Genomic DNA, 24,597 nt, shown 5'->3' with positions numbered 1-24,597 from the left:
AAAGCTTCTGGGATCCTGGATGGGCAGGTGCCTCAGGAAGACTGTGGGAAGTTGGTACAGTATCACCCATTCTGGGTCCAAGCTCCCCTTGTTGACCTGGGCTCTTGTGCTGGGTATGGAAGGAGATCATGGTTGTCTGTCTCGCTTGCAGCCTCTTGGCCATTGAGCTTTGGATGCGGGCTCTGAGGGCCTGCAGCCTCTCCTCTCGGGACTCCTGAAGACACAGGTGTGCAGAGGGCTTAGTCAAGCTCCGTCTTTGCTTGCTAGTCTGCGTCTGGCACTGTGTCTTCTCCTTGGACTGCCCAGGCTCAGTTTCTTCTTGGGCCGATTGTCCGAGACTAGCATTCCTGATGCCAGCCGAGGGCTTCCCAAGGAGCCCTGGGTGGGATTCCTGAGGACAAGAGTCTGCTGGAAGACAACCTGAATAGACTGGCGTTTTGTTGTTCTTTCTGAGATACCAGCCCCTAGGTGACGTTTCTCCATCCAGCTGAGAGGAAGAAGGCTGCGGGACACCATCCACAGCAAGGCAGGTTTTACCACTGCACCGAGAGTCTGGGCTAGCACAGTCAGCCATGGGACTCTGGACCTTGGATACTTGAGAATCACCTCCACGAATCTTTGCCGGAGGCCTCCGAGCTTCCTCAAGCCAGGGGAGTTCACTCTTCCTCTTGCATGGTGGTGGGACCTGTAGAAGGAGATCAGCATTCAGAATTGAGGCAATCCAACCCCCAAACTGTCCCAGTGGCTTCCTCCCACTCCCGGGGGCCTCATGAGTGTAGTTTCTTTGCCCCCCAATCACAAGCCACTTTTGTTTCTCTGACACAGGCCCTGGCTTTCTGCAGATAGGATTGGCTCCCTCATGCTCAAAGGCCCCTCATGCTCAAAGGCACCTCAAAGCTCGCACCCTGGATTCCTACCTGCCCTGGGTCCCGGACAGCTGGCTGCTGCTCAGAGCTCCTGTTTTCTGCTGGATCCAGGCTTGGACTCCTGGGCGTCTGTGGGTGAAAATCTCTGTTGGATTTGCAGCTAGGGCACAGGCAATGGATCCAGCCTGGGTTGCATTTGCTGAGCCCAAAAAAATACCTGTCCCCCAGCAACTCGGCTTACCTGGAATATTTGCTCCTTGTTTGTCTCTTCTAGACCAGTGCTCTGGTGCGCTGTCCTGTGGCTCCACAGCAATCCAAAGTCCAGGGAGTCTAGCTCTTGTTGGGGTCCCAGCACGAACCCCGGTGACCACTTGTCTACTAGGTCCTTAACAAAGGGGAGCAGGAGCTGCTGATTCTTCAACGTCTTTATGGTCTTTCTGAAGCCAATCTCTGCCAGGCTGTCGCACAGGATAGGCACAGAAGACCGTTTCTTCAGTGTTTTGTAGATCTTTCCTGGGTTGCTCTCTCGACATAGACAGTCCAGGATCTCCTGCAGGGCGCCTGCCTGAGAGCCTGGTTCCATGTCCACTGCCAAGGACATGAAGGGACACTCTTGGTTCGATCAGCACTCTCGACCCAACTCTAAGTGCCCTGCCTCTAGTGAGCTGTGTGCTGTCCTGAGCAGACCACAAGTTCAGAGAGAGGCCAACAGCCTAGTGCTCCTTTCCTCTCTTTGATTTGCCATTTTATACCTTAGGCTGGCAGGTGGAACCTGGGCCACACCTCCTCCTCACTACGTCAGTTACTGACTGGTCCATTATGCAAATAGATGCATTCCTAGAGCCTTGTTCAAAGTGGCAGTCTAAGTAGGTCAAGGTCATACACACTAGACCAGATTGAATCAAAGTAATCGAAGAAAACTATGGGGAGCGTTGAATACATGGGCACACGGAAAGTATACTGAATAAAACACCAATGGCTTCTGCTCTATGATCAAGAATAGACCAACGGGACCTCATATCAATTCAAAGTCTCTGCAAGCAAAGGACACTGTCATTAAGACCAAACAGCAGCCAACATTTGGGAGAAGATGTTTACCAATCCTACATACAATAGATGCCCTATATCCAAAAGATTCAAAGAACTCAAATAGTTACACTCCAGAGAATTAAATAACTCTCTTTAAAATGGGGTGCGGAGCTAAACAAGAATTCTCATCTGAGGAACATCTAATGGCTGAGAAGATTCTACAGATCTGTGCAACATCCTTAGGCATCAGGGAAATGCAGATCTCCAAAAATAATAATAATAATAATAAAATTAAATTAAAAAAAAACAAGAAAAAAGAAAGAATAGACCACGGAGATTCCGTAAGAGGGCAGTCAGAATGGCTGAGATCAAAAACTCAGATTATAACAGTTGCTGGTGAGGATGTGGAGAAGCCTAGACACACCTCTAAAATAAGTGGCACTCTAAACTGGAACAACGACTCTGGAAATCACTTGGGAGTTTCCTCAGAAAATTAGAGATTGAATTACCTGAGGCCCAAGCTATACCAATCCTAGAATACACCGAGATGATGCTCCAAACTTTGCAATGGACATTTGATCCACTATGTTCATAGCAGCATTGATTAGAATACCCAGAAGCTTGGAAGATATCAGGTGTCCATCAACAGAGGAAGGGATAAAGAAAATGTGGGATATATTCAAAATTGAATAATTACTATGCTACTAACAAAAAGCAAATCATGACAATCTAGTGCAAAAGGATGGAACAAGAAATTATCCTCAGGGAGGTAAACCAAACACACGCACAAACACACAAATAAAACAAAAGAAAACGAAACAAAACAAAACAAAAGCAAAAACCAATAGAAACAAACCAACAATAACCTCAATAACAACCACAACAAAACATACTCTTCACTCCCTTAGAAATGGATAGCAGACCAAGCTTGGAGTAGCCAGGATATAGTCCATACAATACTAGAACCTTAAGAGGAAGGACTACCAAAGTGAGGATGTTTCAGTGCTTTTAGAAGTGGGAACCAATAATTTATTAGGAGGTTTATTGAAAAATTGTGTGTGTCCAACTGACATAAGCTGGCATTATCCCAGAGAACAGAGACCCAGTTGAGGAAATGCCTCATGAGACACAGGTGTAAGGCATTTCAGCAACTAGGAACAACAAAGGAGGACACAGCTCAGTCTGAGTGGTATCATCCCTGGGGTGTTAGTCTTAGCTTCCCTAAGAGAGCAAGCTGAGTAAGTTAGGGGACCTAAGTCAGTAACAAACCTGCCGCCAGGGCCTCAGTATCAGCTTCTGCTTTCTGACCTGCTTGAGTTCGAGTCTTGACTTCCTTTGGTGCTGAATAAACCCTTTCCTCCCCAACTTGCTTCTTGGTCATGATGTTTGTGTGGGAATAAAAACCCTAACTAAGATGGGAAAACTGGAAAACTCAGTGTACGGAAATGAGAAAGCATGGTTGGATGGCCAGGCACTCACTTGGATAGAACAAGAGGAAGATAAAATGGATAGGGGTCTTATTTGAAAAAAAAAAGGCAGAATTGGATAATATTTGAAATGTATATATAGCATATCCAATAAAAATGATTAAATAAAACGAACCCACACAAGATTGAAAAAGAAATAAAGACAGAAGGAAAGAAGAAATGATAGAAATAAGTAAAAAAATAGGAACAGAAAGAAAGCATTAAAAGAAGAAAAGACAGATGGAATGAAGAAAGAAGTTACAAAGGAAGGATGGAGTAAAAGAAGGAAAAGGTTAGAAAGGAACAACTAGAATAAAAACAGAACAACAACAGGATGCAGTCTACTCTCCTCACAGTTTTCTGCACAATGCAAAACGTCATGGCAGCATTTTGACTAAGCTATTTGAGCCTTCATAGGGCAAGGATTTTTCCTGTGTAGGCCATCTTTGTTAAGCAACAAAGTGCTGCAAGCCTCTCTTGTCTTCTAATACCTTCCTTCTCCCCACGTCTCCTGGCCATGGCCTTCCCCACAGGTACAAAGACCAAAAGCCAAGCCACACCTTTGCATTTCCATTTTGACATTGGCCACCTGTGTCTCCACTTGCTGGGTTGTCAGGAGATTGCCCTTCATTTTGATTGAATCTCCTTCTGCTTGCCTCTCTGCCACTTTAGGTCTGTCTCTTTTTTCTTCATTATCAATCTTTATCTCCTTTTTGAAACTCTGTGTGACTACTCAATACTTCTTTTCTAAATAGGTAGACACTTACCTGGTTTTCTCCATGGCTTTTGTTCACATGACCTTGGATCCAAAGCACAATCACAGGTATGGACTAAGGCTGGGAGTCCGTGTACCAGTGCACTTCCCCTAATAGGAGAGAAAATCCGCAAACTTTGGCCCACTTTGCTCCTCATCTGGACATGCAGGTTATCTCTCTCTGTATCTTCTTTGTTCTTACTCTCATCTGTGTGTGTTTTCATGCCTCTTGTGCATTATCACTAAAATAATCATAACTCTAACATATACACGAACACAAACACACACCTAACGACACACACACCCACACGCGGGAAACACACACACACAAACACACACACACACACTAACACACAGACACAATCACTCAATTTAGACTGGTTTCATTTTATTTTGTTTTGTTTTTACCTTTAATATCTCTGAGATTCACTAAATCATCTAGATTGTGGGAAATGAGGGCTAGTCTTCCACGGAGATTTCAACTCGTATTTACATACATGACTAAGTATGACTCTAAGACATATTGGATGGTATGATAACATAAATGTACCTTTGTGGAACTGTCTGTACAGAGTGAGTCCATTTATCCAACTGAAATGCAATATCTACATTAATCTGTAGCCATCATTCTCAGGACATGTAAACACCAACACACTGAATAAAGCGGGAGGTAGATATTCATTTACTTTGGAGCATGATTTACAACTTGCCATGGGACAAGGTTAAAGGTTGGAAAATCTTGTCCAGAGGCACAGTGAAAACTCCAGAAAAGGGTGCTGTGGAGTGTGTCTGGAGCTTGACAACCACAGTGTGTTCTGTGCCAGTTCTTCCAGGAGAAAGAGTGTATGCCCAGTCCTTCCCAGTCCCAGGAGTGGCAGGTATTGTGACTGTGGAGAGCATCAGCCATTCAGTTTGTGTAGAACCTACGGCTGTAGTCCCTGAGTGCCTTGGCCATGAGTGGAGCAGGTCTCTTAGCTGGCGCCTTTTTGGGGCCTTTTGCTCCAGAGGGCAGGCAGGAAAGCTTCTGGGATCCTGGATGGGCAGGTGCCTCAGGATGACTGTGGGAAGTTGGTACAGTATCAGCCCTTCTGGGTCCAAGCTCCCCTTGTTGACCTGGGCTCTTGTGCTGGGTATGGAAGGAGATCATGGTTGTCTGTCTCGCTTGCAGCCTCTTGGCCATTGAGCTTTGGATGCGGGCTCTGAGGGCCTGCAGCCTCTCCTCTTGGGACTCCTGAAGACACAGGTGTGCAGAGGGCTTAGTCAAGCTCGGTCTTTGCTTGCTAGTCTGCGTCTGGCACTGTGTCTTCTCCTTGGTCTGCCCAGGCTCAGTTTCTTCTTGGGCCGATTGTCCGAGACTAGCATTCCTGATGCCAGCCGAGGGCTTCCCAAGGAGCCCTGGGTGGGATTCCTGAGGACAAGAGTCTGCTGGAAGACAACCTGAATAGACTGGCGTTTTGTTGTTCTTTCTGAGATACCAGCCCCTAGGTGACGCTTCTCCATCCAGCTGAGAGGAAGAAGGCTGCGGGACACCATCCACAGCAAGGCAGGTTTTACCACTGCACCGAGAGTCTGGGCTAGCACAGTCAGCCATGGGACTCTGGACCTTGGATACTTGAGAATCACCTCGACGAATCTTTGCGGGAGGCCTCCGAGCTTCCTCAAGCCAGGGGAGTTCACTCTTCCTCTTGCATGGTGGTGGGACCTGTAGAAGGAGATCAGCATTCAGAATTGAGGCAATCCAACACCCAACCTGTCCCAGTGGCTTCCTCCCACTCCCGGGGGCCTGATGAGTGTAGTTTCTTTGCCCCCCAATCACAAGCCACTTGTGTTTCTCTGACACAGGCCCTGGCTTTCTGGAGAGAGGCTTGGCTCCCTCATGCTCAAAGGCCCCTCATGCTCAAAGGCTCCTCAAAGCTCGCACCCTGGATTCCTACCTGCCCTGGGTCCCGGACAGCTGGCTGCTGCTCAGAGCTCCTGTTTTCTGCTGGATCCAGGCTTGGACTCCTGGGCGTCTGTGGGTGAAAATCTCTGTTGGATTTGCAGCTAGGGCTCAGGCAATGGATCCAGCCTGGGTTGCATTTGCTGAGCCCAAAAAATACCTGTCCCCCAGCAACTCGGCTTACCTGGAATATTTGCTCCTGGTTTGTCTCTTCTAGACCTGTGCTCTGATGCGCTGTCCTGTGGCTCCTCAGCAATCCAAAGTCCAGGGAGTCTAGCTCTTGTTGGGGTCCCAGCACGAACCCCGGTGACCACTTGTCTACTAGGTCCTTAACAAAGGGGAGCAGGAGCTGCTGATTCTTCAACGTCTTTATGGTCTTTCTGAAGCCAATCTCTGCCAGGCTGTCGCACAGGATAGGCACAGAAGACAGTTTCTTCAGTGTTTTGTAGATCTTTCCTGGGTCGCTCTCTCGACACAGACAGTCCAGGATCTCCTGCAGGGCGCCTGCCTGAGAGCCTGGTTCCATGTCCACTGCCAAGGACACGAAGGGACACTCTTGGTTCGATCAGCACACTCGACCCAACTCGTCCGTGCCCTGCCTCTAGTGAGCTGTGTGCTGTCCTGAGCAGACCACAAGTTCAGAGAGAGGCCAACCGCCTAGTGCTCCTTTCCTCTCTTTGATTTGCCATTTTATACCTTAGGCTGGCAGGTGGAACCTGGGCCACACCTCCTCCTCACTACGTCAGTTACTGACTGGTCCATTATGCAAATAGATGCATTCCTAGAGCCTTGTTCAAAGTGGCAGTCTAAGTAGGTCAAGGTCATACACATAAGACCAGATTGAATCAAAGTAATCGAAGAAAAACTGTGGGGAGGGTCGAATACATGGGCACACGGAAAGTATACTGAATAAAACACCAAAGGCTTCTGCTCTATGATCAAGAATAGACCAATGGGCCCTCATATCAATTCAAAGTCTCTGCAAGCAAAGGACACTGTCATTAAGACCAAACAGCAGAAAACAGATTGGGAGAAGATCTTTACCAATCCTACATACAATAGATGCCCTATATCCAAAAGATTCAAAGAACTCAAATAGTTACACTCCACAGAATTAAATAACTCTCTTTAAAATAGGGTGCAGAGCTAAACAAGAATTCTCACCTGAGGAACATCTAATGGCTGAGAAGAACCTACAGCTATGTGCAACATCCATAGGCATCAGGGAAATGCAGTTCTCCAAAAATAATAATAATAATAATAATAATAATAATAATAATAATAATAATAATAATAATAAAATAAAATTAAAAAAAAACAAGAGAAAAGAAAGAAAAGACCACTGAGATTCCGTAAGAGGGCAGTCAGAATGGCTGAGATCAAAAACTCAGATTATAACAGTTGCTGGTGAGGATGTGGAGAAGCCTAGACACACGTCTAAAATAAGTGGCTCTCTAAGCTGGAACAACCACTCTGGAAATCAGTTGGGAGTTTCCTCAGAAAATTAGAGATTGAATTACCTGAGGCCCAAGCTATACCAATCCTAGAATACACCGAGAAGATGCTCCAAACTTTGCAATGGACATTTGATCCACTTTGTTCATAGCAGCATTGATTAGAATACCCAGAAGCTGGAAAGACATCAGGTGTCCATCAACAGAGGCAGGGATAAAGAAAATGTGGGATATATTCAAAATTGAATAATTACTATGCTACTAACAAAAAGCAAATCATGACAATCTAGTGCAAAAGGATGGAACAAGAAATTATCCTCAGGGAGGTAAACCAAACACACGCACAAACACACAAATAAAACAAAAGAAAACGAAACAAAACAAAACAAAAGCAAAAACCAATAGAAACAAACCAACAATAACCTCAATAACAACCACAACAAAACATACTCTTCACTCCCTTAGAAATGGATAGCAGACCAAGCTTGGAGTAGCCAGGATATAGTCCATACAATACTAGAACCTTAAGAGGAAGGACTACCAAAGTGAAGATGTTTCAGTGCTTTTAGAAGTGGGAACCAATAATTTATTAGGAGGTTTATTGAAAAATTGTGTGTGTCCAACTGACATAAGCTGGCATTATCCCAGAGAACAGAGACCCAGTTGAGGAAATGCCTCATGAGACACAGGTGTAAGGCATTTCAGCAACTAGGAACAACAAAGGAGGACACAGCTCAGTCTGAGTGGTATCATCCCTGGGGTGTTAGTCTTAGCTTCCCTAAGAGAGCAAGCTGAGTAAGTTAGGGGACCTAAGTCAGTAACAAACCTGCCGCCAGGGCCTCAGTATCAGCTTCTGCTTTCTGACCTGCTTGAGTTCGAGTCTTGACTTCCTTTGGTGCTGAATAAACCCTTTCCTCCCCAACTTGCTTCTTGGTCATGATGTTTGTGTGGGAATAAAAACCCTAACTAAGATGGGAAAACTGGAAAACTCAGTGTACGGAAATGAGAAAGCATGGTTGGATGGCCAGGCACTCACTTGGATAGAACAAGAGGAAGATAAAATGGATAGGGGTCTTATTTGAAAAAAAAAAGGCAGAATTGGATAATATTTGAAATGTATATATAGCATATCCAATAAAAATGATTAAATAAAACGAACCCACACAAGATTGAAAAAGAAATAAAGACAGAAGGAAAGAAGAAATGATAGAAATAAGTAAAAAAATAGGAACAGAAAGAAAGCATTAAAAGAAGAAAAGACAGATGGAATGAAGAAAGAAGTTACAAAGGAAGGATGGAGTAAAAGAAGGAAAAGGTTAGAAAGGAACAACTAGAATAAAAACAGAACAACAACAGGATGCAGTCTACTCTCCTCACAGTTTTCTGCACAATGCAAAACGTCATGGCAGCATTTTGACTAAGCTATTTGAGCCTTCATAGGGCAAGGATTTTTCCTGTGTAGGCCATCTTTGTTAAGCAACAAAGTGCTGCAAGCCTCTCTTGTCTTCTAATACCTTCCTTCTCCCCACGTCTCCTGGCCATGGCCTTCCCCACAGGTACAAAGACCAAAAGCCAAGCCACACCTTTGCATTTCCATTTTGACATTGGCCACCTGTGTCTCCACTTGCTGGGTTGTCAGGAGATTGCCCTTCATTTTGATTGAATCTCCTTCTGCTTGCCTCTCTGCCACTTTAGGTCTGTCTCTTTTTTCTTCATTATCAATCTTTATCTCCTTTTTGAAACTCTGTGTGACTACTCAATACTTCTTTTCTAAATAGGTAGACACTTACCTGGTTTTCTCCATGGCTTTTGTTCACATGACCTTGGATCCAAAGCACAATCACAGGTATGGACTAAGGCTGGGAGTCCGTGTACCAGTGCACTTCCCCTAATAGGAGAGAAAATCCGCAAACTTTGGCCCACTTTGCTCCTCATCTGGACATGCAGGTTATCTCTCTCTGTATCTTCTTTGTTCTTACTCTCATCTGTGTGTGTTTTCATGCCTCTTGTGCATTATCACTAAAATAATCATAACTCTAACATATACACGAACACAAACACACACCTAACGACACACACACCCACACGCGGGAAACACACACACACAAACACACACACACACACTAACACACAGACACAATCACTCAATTTAGACTGGTTTCATTTTATTTTGTTTTGTTTTTACCTTTAATATCTCTGAGATTCACTAAATCATCTAGATTGTGGGAAATGAGGGCTAGTCTTCCACGGAGATTTCAACTCGTATTTACATACATGACTAAGTATGACTCTAAGACATATTGGATGGTATGATAACATAAATGTACCTTTGTGGAACTGTCTGTACAGAGTGAGTCCATTTATCCAACTGAAATGCAATATCTACATTAATCTGTAGCCATCATTCTCAGGACATGTAAACACCAACACACTGAATAAAGCGGGAGGTAGATATTCATTTACTTTGGAGCATGATTTACAACTTGCCATGGGACAAGGTTAAAGGTTGGAAAATCTTGTCCAGAGGCACAGTGAAAACTCCAGAAAAGGGTGCTGTGGAGTGTGTCTGGAGCTTGACAACCACAGTGTGTTCTGTGCCAGTTCTTCCAGGAGAAAGAGTGTATGCCCAGTCCTTCCCAGTCCCAGGAGTGGCAGGTATTGTGACTGTGGAGAGCATCAGCCATTCAGTTTGTGTAGAACCTACGGCTGTAGTCCCTGAGTGCCTTGGCCATGAGTGGAGCAGGTCTCTTAGCTGGCGCCTTTTTGGGGCCTTTTGCTCCAGAGGGCAGGCAGGAAAGCTTCTGGGATCCTGGATGGGCAGGTGCCTCAGGAAGACTGTGGGAAGTTGGTACTGTATCACCCATTCTGGGTCCAAGCTCCCCTTGTTGACCTGGGCTCTTGTGCTGGGTATGGAAGGAGATCATGGTTGTCTGTCTCGCTTGCAGCCTCTTGGCCATTGAACTTTGGATGCGGGCTCTGAGGGCCTGCAGCCTCTCCTCTTGGGACTCCTGAAGACACAGGTGTGCAGAGGGCTTAGTCAAGCTCGGTCTTTGCTTGCTAGTCTGCGTCTGGCACTGTGTCTTCTCCTTGGTCTGCCCAGGCTCAGTTTCTTCTTGGGCCGATTGTCCGAGACTAGCATTCCTGATGCCAGCCGAGGGCTTCCCAAGGAGCCCTGGGTGGGATTCCTGAGGACAAGAGTCTGCTGGAAGACAACCTGAATAGACTGGCGTTTTGTTGTTCTTTCTGAGATACCAGCCCCTAGGTGACGCTTCTCCATCCAGCTGAGAGGAAGAAGGCTTCGGGACACCATCCACAGCAAGGCAGGTTTTACCACTGCACCGAGAGTCTGGGCTAGCACAGTCAGCCATGGGACTCTGGACCTTGGATACTTGAGAATCACCTCGACGAATCTTTGCGGGAGGCCTCCGAGCTTCCTCAAGCCAGGGGAGTTCACTCTTCCTCTTGCATGGTGGTGGGACCTGTAGAAGGAGATCAGCATTCAGAATTGAGGCAATCCAACACCCAACCTGTCCCAGTGGCTTCCTCCCACTCCCGGGGGCCTGATGAGTGTAGTTTCTTTGCCCCCCAATCACAAGCCACTTGTGTTTCTCTGACACAGGCCCTGGCTTTCTGGAGAGAGGCTTGGCTCCCTCATGCTCAAAGGCCCCTCATGCTCAAAGGCTCCTCAAAGCTCGCACCCTGGATTCCTACCTGCCCTGGGTCCCGGACAGCTGGCTGCTGCTCAGAGCTCCTGTTTTCTGCTGGATCCAGGCTTGGACTCCTGGGCGTCTGTGGGTGAAAATCTCTGTTGGATTTGCAGCTAGGGCTCAGGCAATGGATCCAGCCTGGGTTGCATTTGCTGAGCCCAAAAAATACCTGTCCCCCAGCAACTCGGCTTACCTGGAATATTTGCTCCTGGTTTGTCTCTTCTAGACCTGTGCTCTGATGCGCTGTCCTGTGGCTCCTCAGCAATCCAAAGTCCAGGGAGTCTAGCTCTTGTTGGGGTCCCAGCACGAACCCCGGTGACCACTTGTCTACTAGGTCCTTAACAAAGGGGAGCAGGAGCTGCTGATTCTTCAACGTCTTTATGGTCTTTCTGAAGCCAATCTCTGCCAGGCTGTCGCACAGGATAGGCACAGAAGACAGTTTCTTCAGTGTTTTGTAGATCTTTCCTGGGTCGCTCTCTCGACACAGACAGTCCAGGATCTCCTGCAGGGCGCCTGCCTGAGAGCCTGGTTCCATGTCCACAGCCAAGGACACGAAGGGACACTCTTGGTTCGATCAGCACACTCGACCCAACTCGTCCGTGCCCTGCCTCTATTGAGCTGGGTGCTGTCCTGAGCAGACCACAAGTTCAGAGAGAGGCCAACCGCCTAGTGCTCCTTTCCTCTCTTTGGTTTGCCATTTTATACCTGAGGCTGGCAGGTGGAACCTGGGCCACACCTCCTCCTCACTATGTCAGTTACTGACTGGTCCAATATGCAAATAGATGCATTCCTAGAGCCTTGTTCAAAGTGGCAGTCTAAGTAGGTCAAGGTCATACACATAAGACCAGATTGAATCAAAGTAATCGAAGAAAAACTGTGGGGAGGGTCGAATACATGGGCACACGGAAAGTATACTGAATAAAACACCAAAGGCTTCTGCTCTATGATCAAGAATAGACCAATGGGCCCTCATATCAATTCAAAGTCTCTGCAAGCAAAGGACACTGTCATTAAGACCAAACAGCAGAAAACAGATTGGGAGAAGATCTTTACCAATCCTACATACAATAGATGCCCTATATCCAAAAGATTCAAAGAACTCAAATAGTTACACTCCACAGAATTAAATAACTCTCTTTAAAATAGGGTGCAGAGCTAAACAAGAATTCTCACCTGAGGAACATCTAATGGCTGAGAAGAACCTACAGCTATGTGCAACATCCATAGGCATCAGGGAAATGCAGTTCTCCAAAAATAATAATAATAATAATAATAATAATAATAATAATAATAAAATAAAATTAAAAAAAAACAAGAGAAAAGAAAGAAAAGACCACTGAGATTCCGTAAGAGGGCAGTCAGAATGGCTGAGATCAAAAACTCAGATTATAACAGTTGCTGGTGAGGATGTGGAGAAGCCTAGACACACGTCTAAAATAAGTGGCTCTCTAAGCTGGAACAACCACTCTGGAAATCAGTTGGGAGTTTCCTCAGAAAATTAGAGATTGAATTACCTGAGGCCCAAGCTATACCAATCCTAGAATACACCTATGATGCTCCAAACTTTGCAATGGACATTTGATCCACTTTGTTCATAGCAGCATTGATTAGAATACCCAGAAGCTGGAAAGACATCAGGTGTCCATCAACAGAGGCAGGGATAAAGAAAATGTGGGATATATTCAAAATTGAATAATTACTATGCTACTAACAAAAAGCAAATCATGACAATCTAGTGCAAAAGGATGGAACAAGAAATTATCCTCAGGGAGGTAAACCAAACACACGCACAAACACACAAATAAAACAAAAGAAAACGAAACAAAACAAAACAAAAGCAAAAACCAATAGAAACAAACCAACAATAACCTCAATAACAACCACAACAAAACATACTCTTCACTCCCTTAGAAATGGATAGCAGACCAAGCTTGGAGTAGCCAGGATATAGTCCATACAATACTAGAACCTTAAGAGGAAGGACTACCAAAGTGAAGATGTTTCAGTGCTTTTAGAAGTGGGAACCAATAATTTATTAGGAGGTTTATTGAAAAATTGTGTGTGTCCAACTGACATAAGCTGGCATTATCCCAGAGAACAGAGACCCAGTTGAGGAAATGCCTCATGAGACACAGGTGTAAGGCATTTCAGCAACTAGGAACAACAAAGGAGGACACAGCTCAGTCTGAGTGGTATCATCCCTGGGGTGTTAGTCTTAGCTTCCCTAAGAGAGCAAGCTGAGTAAGTTAGGGGACCTAAGTCAGTAACAAACCTGCCGCCAGGGCCTCAGTATCAGCTTCTGCTTTCTGACCTGCTTGAGTTCGAGTCTTGACTTCCTTTGGTGCTGAATAAACCCTTTCCTCCCCAACTTGCTTCTTGGTCATGATGTTTGTGTGGGAATAAAAACCCTAACTAAGATGGGAAAACTGGAAAACTCAGTGTACGGAAATGAGAAAGCATGGTTGGATGGCCAGGCACTCACTTGGATAGAACAAGAGGAAGATAAAATGGATAGGGGTCTTATTTGAAAAAAAAAAGGCAGAATTGGATAATATTTGAAATGTATATATAGCATATCCAATAAAAATGATTAAATAAAACGAACCCACACAAGATTGAAAAAGAAATAAAGACAGAAGGAAAGAAGAAATGATAGAAATAAGTAAAAAAATAGGAACAGAAAGAAAGCATTAAAAGAAGAAAAGACAGATGGAATGAAGAAAGAAGTTACAAAGGAAGGATGGAGTAAAAGAAGGAAAAGGTTAGAAAGGAACAACTAGAATAAAAACAGAACAACAACAGGATGCAGTCTACTCTCCTCACAGTTTTCTGCACAATGCAAAACGTCATGGCAGCATTTTGACTAAGCTATTTGAGCCTTCATAGGGCAAGGATTTTTCCTGTGTAGGCCATCTTTGTTAAGCAACAAAGTGCTGCAAGCCTCTCTTGTCTTCTAATACCTTCCTTCTCCCCACGTCTCCTGGCCATGGCCTTCCCCACAGGTACAAAGACCAAAAGCCAAGCCACACCTTTGCATTTCCATTTTGACATTGGCCACCTGTGTCTCCACTTGCTGGGTTGTCAGGAGATTGCCCTTCATTTTGATTGAATCTCCTTCTGCTTGCCTCTCTGCCACTTTAGGTCTGTCTCTTTTTTCTTCATTATCAATCTTTATCTCCTTTTTGAAACTCTGTGTGACTACTCAATACTTCTTTTCTAAATAGGTAGACACTTACCTGGTTTTCTCCATGGCTTTTGTTCACATGACCTTGGATCCAAAGCACAATCACAGGTATGGACTAAGGCTGGGAGTCCGTGTACCAGTGCACTTCCCCTAATAGGAGAGAAAATCCGCAAACTTTGGCCCACTTTGCTCCTCATCTGGACATGCAGGTTATCTCTCTCTGTATCTTCTTTGTTCTTACTCTCATCTGTGTGTGTTTTCATGCCTCTTGTGCATTATCACTAAAATAATCATAACTCTAACATATACACGAACACAAACACACACCTAACGACACACACACCCACACGCGGGAAACACACACACACAAACACACACACACACACTAACACACAGACACAATCACTCAATTTAGACTGGTTTCATTTTATTTTGTTTTGTTTTTACCTTTAATATCTCTGAGATTCACTAAATCATCTAGATTGTGGGAAATGAGGGCTAGTCTTCCACGGAGATTTCAACTCGTATTTACATACATGACTAAGTATGACTCTAAGACATATTGGATGGTATGATAACATAAATGTACCTTTGTGGAACTGTCTGTACAGAGTGAGTCCATTTATCCAACTGAAATGCAATATCTACATTAATCTGTAGCCATCATTCTCAGGACATGTAAACACCAACACACTGAATAAAGCGGGAGGTAGATATTCATTTACTTTGGAGCATGATTTACAACTTGCCATGGGACAAGGTTAAAGGTTGGAAAATCTTGTCCAGAGGCACAGTGAAAACTCCAGAAAAGGGTGCTGTGGAGTGTGTCTGGAGCTTGACAACCACAGTGTGTTCTGTGCCAGTTCTTCCAGGAGAAAGAGTGTATGCCCAGTCCTTCCCAGTCCCAGGAGTGGCAGGTATTGTGACTGTGGAGAGCATCAGCCATTCAGTTTGTGTAGAACCTACGGCTGTAGTCCCTGAGTGCCTTGGCCATGAGTGGAGCAGGTCTCTTAGCTGGCGCCTTTTTGGGGCCTTTTGCTCCAGAGGGCAGGCAGGAAAGCTTCTGGGATCCTGGATGGGCAGGTGCCTCAGGAAGACTGTGGGAAGTTGGTACTGTATCACCCATTCTGGGTCCAAGCTCCCCTTGTTGACCTGGGCTCTTGTGCTGGGTATGGAAGGAGATCATGGTTGTCTGTCTCGCTTGCAGCCTCTTGGCCATTGAACTTTGGATGCGGGCTCTGAGGGCCTGCAGCCTCTCCTCTTGGGACTCCTGAAGACACAGGTGTGCAGAGGGCTTAGTCAAGCTCGGTCTTTGCTTGCTAGTCTGCGTCTGGCACTGTGTCTTCTCCTTGGTCTGCCCAGGCTCAGTTTCTTCTTGGGCCGATTGTCCGAGACTAGCATTCCTGATGCCAGCCGAGGGCTTCCCAAGGAGCCCTGGGTGGGATTCCTGAGGACAAGAGTCTGCTGGAAGACAACCTGAATAGACTGGCGTTTTGTTGTTCTTTCTGAGATACCAGCCCCTAGGTGACGCTTCTCCATCCAGCTGAGAGGAAGAAGGCTTCGGGACACCATCCACAGCAAGGCAGGTTTTACCACTGCACCGAGAGTCTGGGCTAGCACAGTCAGCCATGGGACTCTGGACCTTGGATACTTGAGAATCACCTCGACGAATCTTTGCGGGAGGCCTCCGAGCTTCCTCAAGCCAGGGGAGTTCACTCTTCCTCTTGCATGGTGGTGGGACCTGTAGAAGGAGATCAGCATTCAGAATTGAGGCAATCCAACACCCAACCTGTCCCAGTGGCTTCCTCCCACTCCCGGGGGCCTGATGAGTGTAGTTTCTTTGCCCCCCAATCACAAGCCACTTGTGTTTCTCTGACACAGGCCCTGGCTTTCTGGAGAGAGGCTTGGCTCCCTCATGCTCAAAGGCCCCTCATGCTCAAAGGCTCCTCAAAGCTCGCACCCTGGATTCCTACCTGCCCTGGGTCCCGGACAGCTGGCTGCTGCTCAGAGCTCCTGTTTTCTGCTGGATCCAGGCTTGGACTCCTGGGCGTCTGTGGGTGAAAATCTCTGTTGGATTTGCAGCTAGGGCTCAGGCAATGGATCCAGCCTGGGTTGCATTTGCTGAGCCCAAAAAATACCTGTCCCCCAGCAACTCGGCTTACCTGGAATATTTGCTCCTGGTTTGTCTCTTCTAGACCTGTGCTCTGATGCGCTGTCCTGTGGCTCCTCAGCAATCCAAAGTCCAGGGAGTCTAGCTCTTGTTGGGGTCCCAGCACGAACCCCGGTGACCACTTGTCTACTAGGTCCTTAACAAAGGGGAGCAGGAGCTGCTGATTCTTCAACGTCTTTATGGTCTTTCTGAAGCCAATCTCTGCCAGGCTGTCGCACAGGATAGGCACAGAAGACAGTTTCTTCAGTGTTTTGTAGATCTTTCCTGGGTCGCTCTCTCGACACAGACAGTCCAGGATCTCCTGCAGGGCGCCTGCCTGAGAGCCTGGTTCCATGTCCACAGCCAAGGACACGAAGGGACACTCTTGGTTCGATCAGCACACTCGACCCAACTCGTCCGTGCCCTGCCTCTATTGAGCTGGGTGCTGTCCTGAGCAGACCACAAGTTCAGAGAGAGGCCAACCGCCTAGTGCTCCTTTCCTCTCTTTGGTTTGCCATTTTATACCTGAGGCTGGCAGGTGGAACCTGGGCCACACCTCCTCCTCACTATGTCAGTTACTGACTGGTCCAATATGCAAATAGATGCATTCCTAGAGCCTTGTTCAAAGTGGCAGTCTAAGTAGGTCAAGGTCATACACATAAGACCAGATTGAATCAAAGTAATCGAAGAAAAACTGTGGGGAGGGTCGAATACATGGGCACACGGAAAGTATACTGAATAAAACACCAAAGGCTTCTGCTCTATGATCAAGAATAGACCAATGGGCCCTCATATCAATTCAAAGTCTCTGCAAGCAAAGGACACTGTCATTAAGACCAAACAGCAGAAAACAGATTGGGAGAAGATCTTTACCAATCCTACATACAATAGATGCCCTATATCCAAAAGATTCAAAGAACTCAAATAGTTACACTCCACAGAATTAAATAACTCTCTTTAAAATAGGGTGCAGAGCTAAACAAGAATTCTCACCTGAGGAACATCTAATGGCTGAGAAGAACCTACAGCTATGTGCAACATCCATAGGCATCAGGGAAATGCAGATCTCCAAAAATAATAATAATAATAATAATAAAATAAAATTAAAAAAAAAACAAGAGAAAAGAAAGAAAAGACCACGGAGATTCCGTAAGAGGGCAGTCAGAATGGCTGAGATCAAAAGCTCAGATTATAACAGTTGCTGGTGAGGATGTGGAGAAGCCTAGACACACCTCTAAAATAAGTGGCTCTCTAAGCTGGAACAACCACTCTGGAAATCACTTGGGAGTTTCCTCAGAAAATTAGAGATTGAATTACCTGAGGCCCAAGCTATACCAATCCTAGAATACACCGAGATGATGCTCCAAACTTTGCAATGGACATTTGATCCACTTTGTTCATAGCAGCATTGATTAGAATACCCAGAAGCTGGAAAGACATCAGGTGTCCATCAACAGAGGCAGGGATAAAGAAAATGTGGGATATATTCAAAATTGAATAATTACTATGCTACTAACAAAAAGCAAATCATGACAATCTAGTGCAAAAGGATGGAACAAGAAATTATCCTCAGGGAGGTAAACCAAACACACGCACAAACACACAAATAAAACAAAAGAAAACGAAACAAAACAAAACAAAAGCAAAAACCAATAGAAACAAACCAACAATAACCTCAATAACAACCACAACAAAACATACTCTTCACTCCCTTAGAAATGGATAGCAGACCAAGGTTGGAGTAGCCAGGATATAGTCCATACAATACTAGAACCTTAAGAGGAAGGACTACCAAAGTGAGGATGTTTCAGTGCTTTTAGAAGGGGGAACCAATAATTTATTAGGAGGTTTATTGAAAAATTGTGTGTGTCCAACTGACATAAGCTGGCATTATCCCAGAGAACAGAGACCCAGTTGAGGAAAAGCCTCATGAGACACAGGTGTAAGGCATTTCAGCAACTAGGAACAACAAAGGAGGACACAGCTCAGTCTGAGTGGTATCATCCCTGGGGTGTTAGTCTTAGCTTCCCTAAGAGAGCAAGCTGAGTAAGTTAGGGGACCTAAGTCAGTAACAAACCTGCCGCCAGGGCCTCAGTATCAGCTTCTGCTTTCTGACCTGCTTGAGTTCGAGTCTTGACTTCCTTTGGTGCTGAATAAACCCTTTCCTCCCCAACTTGCTTCTTGGTCATGATGTTTGTGTGGGAATAAAAACCCTAACTAAGATGGGAAAACTGGAAAACTCAGTGTAGGGAAATGGGAAAGCATGGTTGGATGGGCAGGCACCCACCTCGCTAGAACAAAAGGAAGACAAAATGGATAGGGGTCTTATTTGAAAAAAAAAGGCAGAAATGGATAATATTTGAAACGGATATATATTATATCCAATAAAAATGATTTAATAAACGAACCAACACAAGATAGAAAAAGAAATAAAAACAGAAGGAAAGAAGAAATGATAGAAATAAGTAAAAAAAAAAAAGGAACAGAAAGAGAGCATTAAAAGGAGAAAAGACAGATGGAATGAAGAAAGAAGTTACAAAGGAAGGATGGAATAAAAGAAGAAAAAGGTTAGAAAGGAACAACTAGAATAAAAACAGAACAACAACAGGATGCAGTCTACTCTCCTCACACTTTTCTGCACAATGCAAAACGTCATGGAAGCATTTTGACAAAGCTATTTGAGCCTTCATAGGGCAAGGATTTTTCCTGTGTAGGCCAACTTTGTTAAGCAACAAAGTGCTGCAAGCCTCTCTTGTCTTCTAATACCTTCCTTCTCCCCACGTCTCCTGGCCATGGCCTTCCCCACAGGTACAAAGACCAAAAGTCAAGCCACACCTTTGCATTTCCATTTTGACATTGGCCTCCTGTGTCTCCAGTTGCTGGGTTGTCAGGAGATTGCCCTTCATTTTGATTGAATCTCCTTCTGCTTGCCTCTCTGCCACTTTAGGTCTGTCTCTTTTTTCTTCACTATGAATGTTTATCTCCTTTTTGAAACTCCCTGTGACTACTCAATACTTCTTTTCTCAATAGGTAGACACGTACCTGGTTTTCTCCATGGCTTTTGTTCACATGACCTTGGATCCAAAGCATTATCACAGGTATGGAGTAAAGGTGGTTGTCCGTGTACCAGTGCACTTCCCGTAATAGGAGAGAAAATCTGCAAACTTTGGCCCACTTTGCTCCTCATCTGGACATGCAGGTTATCTCTTTCTGTATCTTCTTTCTTCTTACTCTCATCTGTGTGTGTTTTCATGCCTCTTGTGCATTTCACTAAAATAATCATAACTCTAACCATACACGAACACAAACACACACCTAACAAGACACACACACACACACCCGGGGAAACACACACACACACACACACACACACACAAACACACACACTCTTATGAACACATAGAAAAACATTCACAAGTACATATTTTCCGATGTATAATTTATTCTGGTTTTAATTTGTGGATGATATTCCTTTCTGTCTAGTTCTATCATTCTCTGCCCATAGGTTTACTTGGGTATATCTGGTCTAATTTATCCCACAGATACACATAGCTCTATCACACAAACACACACAAACACACACACACACACACACACACACACAAACAAACACACACACACACACAAGCACAGACATAATCAAAAACTTTAGTCTAGTAATATTTTTTTCATTTCACCTGCAATATCTTTTACACCACAACAAAAAACACAACAAAACATACTCTTCACTCCCTTAGAAATGGATAGTAGAACAAAGCTTGGAGTTGCTTGGATTGTCCACAGAATACAAGAACCTTAAGAAGAAGGACTACATATAAAAAGACATGTGCTCCACTATGTTCAAAGCAGCCTAATTTAATAGCCAGTAGCTGGAAAGAACACAGATGCTCTTCAACAGAGGAATGGATACAGAAAATGTGGTACATCTACACAATGGAATATTACTCAGCTATCAAAAACAATACCTTTATGAAATTCATAGACAAATGGTTGAAACTGGAAAATATCATCCTGAGGTAGGTAACCCAATCACAGAAAAACACACATGATATGCACTCATTCATAAGTGGCTATTAGCCCAAAAGCTTGAATTACCCTAGATGCATAGAACACATGAAACACAAGACGGATGATCAAAATGTGAAAAAAAAGGGGGGGGGAGTTATCCCTGTATGCTCTGTATGCTATACAATTATTTAACAATACTCTTTTTATTTCCAATTTTAAAATTTGGATACCAAGGAACCCTTCAGTGTTTATCGCACCCTACAAGTAGGCATACTTCTGGCTAGGTGAAATAGAAAGATTCACGTATTGGCATGATCCTGTTCAGATATTTTTATGGGGAAGAGGGAATCTTTGTGTTTTTTCTACAGGATTCTACAAGAGTATGCCAGTTGCCAGAGGTGGTTGCTGAGACTTGCTGATCCTGGGAGCATGAAGATTCAGCTCTCGTGGTTCAGGTCCCTAGAGTCATTCCTCTGCCCTGGAAGGAAGATGGAAGATTCCCCCTCATCTTTTGTCATCATAGAGATTTTTGCGTTGCTGCAGTCAGTGTTACCGCTGCGTGTGTCCCGTCCCACTGTGGCCTGCTCTCTGACCCTCTGTGCACTGCTGCTTGCTGGAGAAGACTGGACACCAGCCGTTGCTGCCACCCTCATTCCCCTGGTGACTCTTGCAGCCTTAACTGGTGTTGTCATTTTGCAGTCTATAGCTTCACAGGAATGCCACCTGTGTGAAGCTGCTGTGGACTGGGGAACTCTGCCCTGGTTATGCAGATCTCAGACATGGTTCCATTGCCTGCTGGTTGTTCCAGAAAAGAATGGCTGATCCTAAGGGAAAGACCTTGTTACTTTCGCTGCTATTGTAGCAGCCATTACTGCTACAGCCATTGTGTCTACAGTTTCTAGAGTTACCCTCCCCCAATATATTGTTATGCAAGTACAGTGGGTAAACTTTCTGGAGTAGTTGCAGACAATTGGGATTTCTAAATTTTATTATAGGAGTGGCTTGACAATGGCCCTTGGTTGTAGCAGCTGAGGAAAACCTGATGAGGTGCCCACTACTTATCGGGAGTGGCTCTGTTTGGTGCAGCCCTATGCTGTGGATTAGTGTTCATGCTATGGTTGGTTTGTAAACTCAGATCATAACAGAACGGTGACAAGGTCGTTATCACTCAAGCACTTGTGGCCATTGAACAAGGAGCCTCCCCTGAAATTTGGTTATCTATGCTCAGGAATTAGTCGGTATCTGAGTTCTCTGCTCTTGCACCCCATGGATCTGTGGATCCATTAAACTGGGATGAGAGAGACTCAAAGATTCTTTGATCAGCCCTTCTACATAGCTGAGGTTTCCTCATTGCACGCGATAGAGTGATCATGATTTCCCCACTAACTCATTTTCTGGCTGGCCTCTTTTTTGAGTTCGCCCTAGGTCATTAACAGTTATTGTCACACAGCACTGCGGTATCTAAGGATGGGCAACTTTCCTCATGCACAGACCAATCTAAGACATGGGGCCCAGTGGCGATAGGGTTACCCTTCTACGGATAAGGCTGTGACACAGAGGAACGAACTAAGACAGGAGCCAGAGCAGATGGACTTAACTGCAGGGACCTAGAACAGCCTCATATTAGTAAAACAATAAGGGGGGAATGTGGAGAGCCACAATAACATTGGCCACCACAAGATGGAGCTGGCTTCCACTGCGCGCCACGTGGAAAGCCGGGATAGCTTTTGCCATAACAAGATGGCACTGGCCGCTTCTGGGCAAACTGACGTACTTTCAGGAAGTTAACTGTGTGTGCATGTTCAAGAGTGCCCTCGTGCCAGGTCTTTGCCCACTCAGGAGCGTGCCTATGAGATCATGGGTAAGCGACCAAACAGGTGTGGAAGCGCCCTGCTAGGGTGTATATAAGCCGCGCCATGCTGTCGCCCCGGGCCCTCATTTAAGCTACAATAAACATTTTTGATGCAGAAGGATTCGAGGGTCCCCACATGTTCTTGCTGGCGAGATAGCACGGGACACACAAACACACACCTAACAAGACACACACAACCACACGCGGGGAAACACACACACACACACACACACACACAGAATAACACACACTAACACACAGACACAATCACACAATTTAGACTGGTTTCATTTTATTTTGTTTTGTTTTTACCTTCAATATCTCTCAGATTCACTAAATCATCTAGATTGTGGGAACTGAGGGCTAGGCTTCCACGGAGATTTCAACTCGTATTTACATACATGACTAAGTATGACTCTAATATATATTGGATGGTATGATAACATAAAGGTACCTTTGTGGAACTCCTCTGTACAGAGTGAGTCCATTTATCCAACTGAAATGCAATATCTACATTAATCTGTAGCGATCATTCTCAAGACATGTAAACACCAACACACTGAATAAAGGGGGAGGTAGATATTTATTTACTTTGGAGCATGATTTACAACTTGCCATGGGACAAGTGTTCAGGTTGGAAAATCTTGTCCAGAGGCACAGTGAAAACTCCAGAAAAGGGTGCTGTGGAGTGTGTCTGGAGCTTGACAACCACAATGTGTTCTGTGCTAGTTCTTCCAGGAGAAAGAGTGTATGCCCAGTCCTTCCCAGTCCCAGGAGTGGCAGGTATTGTGACTGTGGAGAGCATCAGCCATTCAGTTTGTGTAGAACCTACGGCTGTAGTCCCTGAGTGCCTTGGCCATGAGTGGAGCAGGTCTCTTAGCTGGCGCCTTTTTGGGGCCTTTTGCTCCAGAGGGCAGGCAGGAAAGCTTCTGGGATCCTGGATGGGCAGGTGCCTCAGGATGACTGTGGGAAGTTGGTACAGTATCAGCCCTTCTGGGTCCAAGCTCCCCTTGTTGACCTGGGCTCTTGTGCTGGGTATGGAAGGAGATCATGGTTGTCTGTCTCGCTTGCAGCCTCTTGGCCATTGAGCTTTGGATGCGGGCTCTGAGGGCCTGCAGCCTCTCCTCTTGGGACTCCTGAAGACACAGGTGTGCAGAGGGCTTAGTCAAGCTCGGTCTTTGCTTGCTAGTCTGCGTCTGGCACTGTGTCTTCTCCTTGGACTGCCCAGGCTCAGTTTCTTCTTGGGCCGATTGTCCGAGACTAGCATTCCTGATGCCAGCCGAGGGCTTCCCAAGGAGCCCTGGGTGGGATTCCTGAGGACAAGAGTCTGCTGGAAGACAACCTGAATAGACTGGCGTTTTGTTGTTCTTTCTGAGATACCAGCCCCTAGGTGACTCTTCTCCATCCAGCTGAGAGGAAGAAGGCTGCGGGACACCATCCACAGCAAGGCAGGTTTTACCACTGCACCGAGAGTCTGGGCTAGCACAGTCAGCCATGGGACTCTGGACCTTGGATACTTGAGAATCACCTCGACGAATCTTTGCCGGAGGCCTCCGAGCTTCCTCAAGCCAGGGGAGTTCACTCTTCCTCTTGCATGGTGGTGGGACCTGTAGAAGGAGATCAGCATTCAGAATTGAGGCAATCCAACCCCCAAACTGTCCCTGTGGCTTCCTCCCACTCCGGGGGCCTGATGAGTGTAGTTTCTTTGCCCCCCAATCACAAGCCACTTGTGTTTCTCTGACACAGGCCCTGGCTTTCTGGAGAGAGGCTTGGCTCCCTCATGCTCAAAGGCCCCTCATGCTCCAAGGCTCCTCAAAGCTCGCACCCTGGATTCCTACCTGCCCTGGGTCCCGGACAGCTGGCTGCTGCTCAGAGCTCCTGTTTTCTGCTGGATCCAGGCTTGGACTCCTGGGCGTCTGTGGGTGAAAATCTCTGTTGGATTTGCAGCTAGGTCTCAGGCAATGTATCCAGTCTGGGTTGCATTTGCTGAGCCCAAAAAAATACCTGTCCCCCAGCAACTCGGCTTACCTGGAATATTTGCTCCTGGTTTGTCTCTTCTAGACCAGTGCTCTGATGCGCTGTCCTGTGGCTCCACAGCAATCCAAAGTCCAGGGAGTCTAGCTCTTGTTGGGGTCCCAGCACGAACCCCGGTGACCACTTGTCTACTAGGTCCTTAACAAAGGGGAGCA

The 24,597-nt window shown here is 45.6% G+C and overlaps 3 pseudogenes; all 3 read right to left on the bottom strand.

The window, feature by feature from the left end:
• Nucleotides 1-4,814: 4,814 nt before the first annotated feature.
• Eloa-ps2 (elongin A, pseudogene 2) lies at nt 4,815-6,580 on the bottom strand (annotated as a pseudogene).
• Nucleotides 6,581-9,984: 3,404 nt separating this feature from the next.
• On the bottom strand, nt 9,985-11,812 carry LOC148000407 (uncharacterized; annotated as a pseudogene).
• Nucleotides 11,813-15,137: 3,325 nt separating this feature from the next.
• Nucleotides 15,138-16,965, bottom strand: LOC148000406 (uncharacterized; annotated as a pseudogene).
• Between the last annotated feature and the right edge of the window lie 7,632 nt (nt 16,966-24,597).

The sequence above is a fragment of the Rattus norvegicus genome, chromosome 16 (assembly GCF_021556685.1).
Source record: "Rattus norvegicus strain SHRSP/BbbUtx chromosome 16, alternate assembly SHRSP_T2T, whole genome shotgun sequence".
Lineage (NCBI taxonomy): Eukaryota > Metazoa > Chordata > Mammalia > Rodentia > Muridae > Rattus > Rattus norvegicus.
This window is presented reverse-complemented; position numbering and strand designations above follow the sequence as displayed.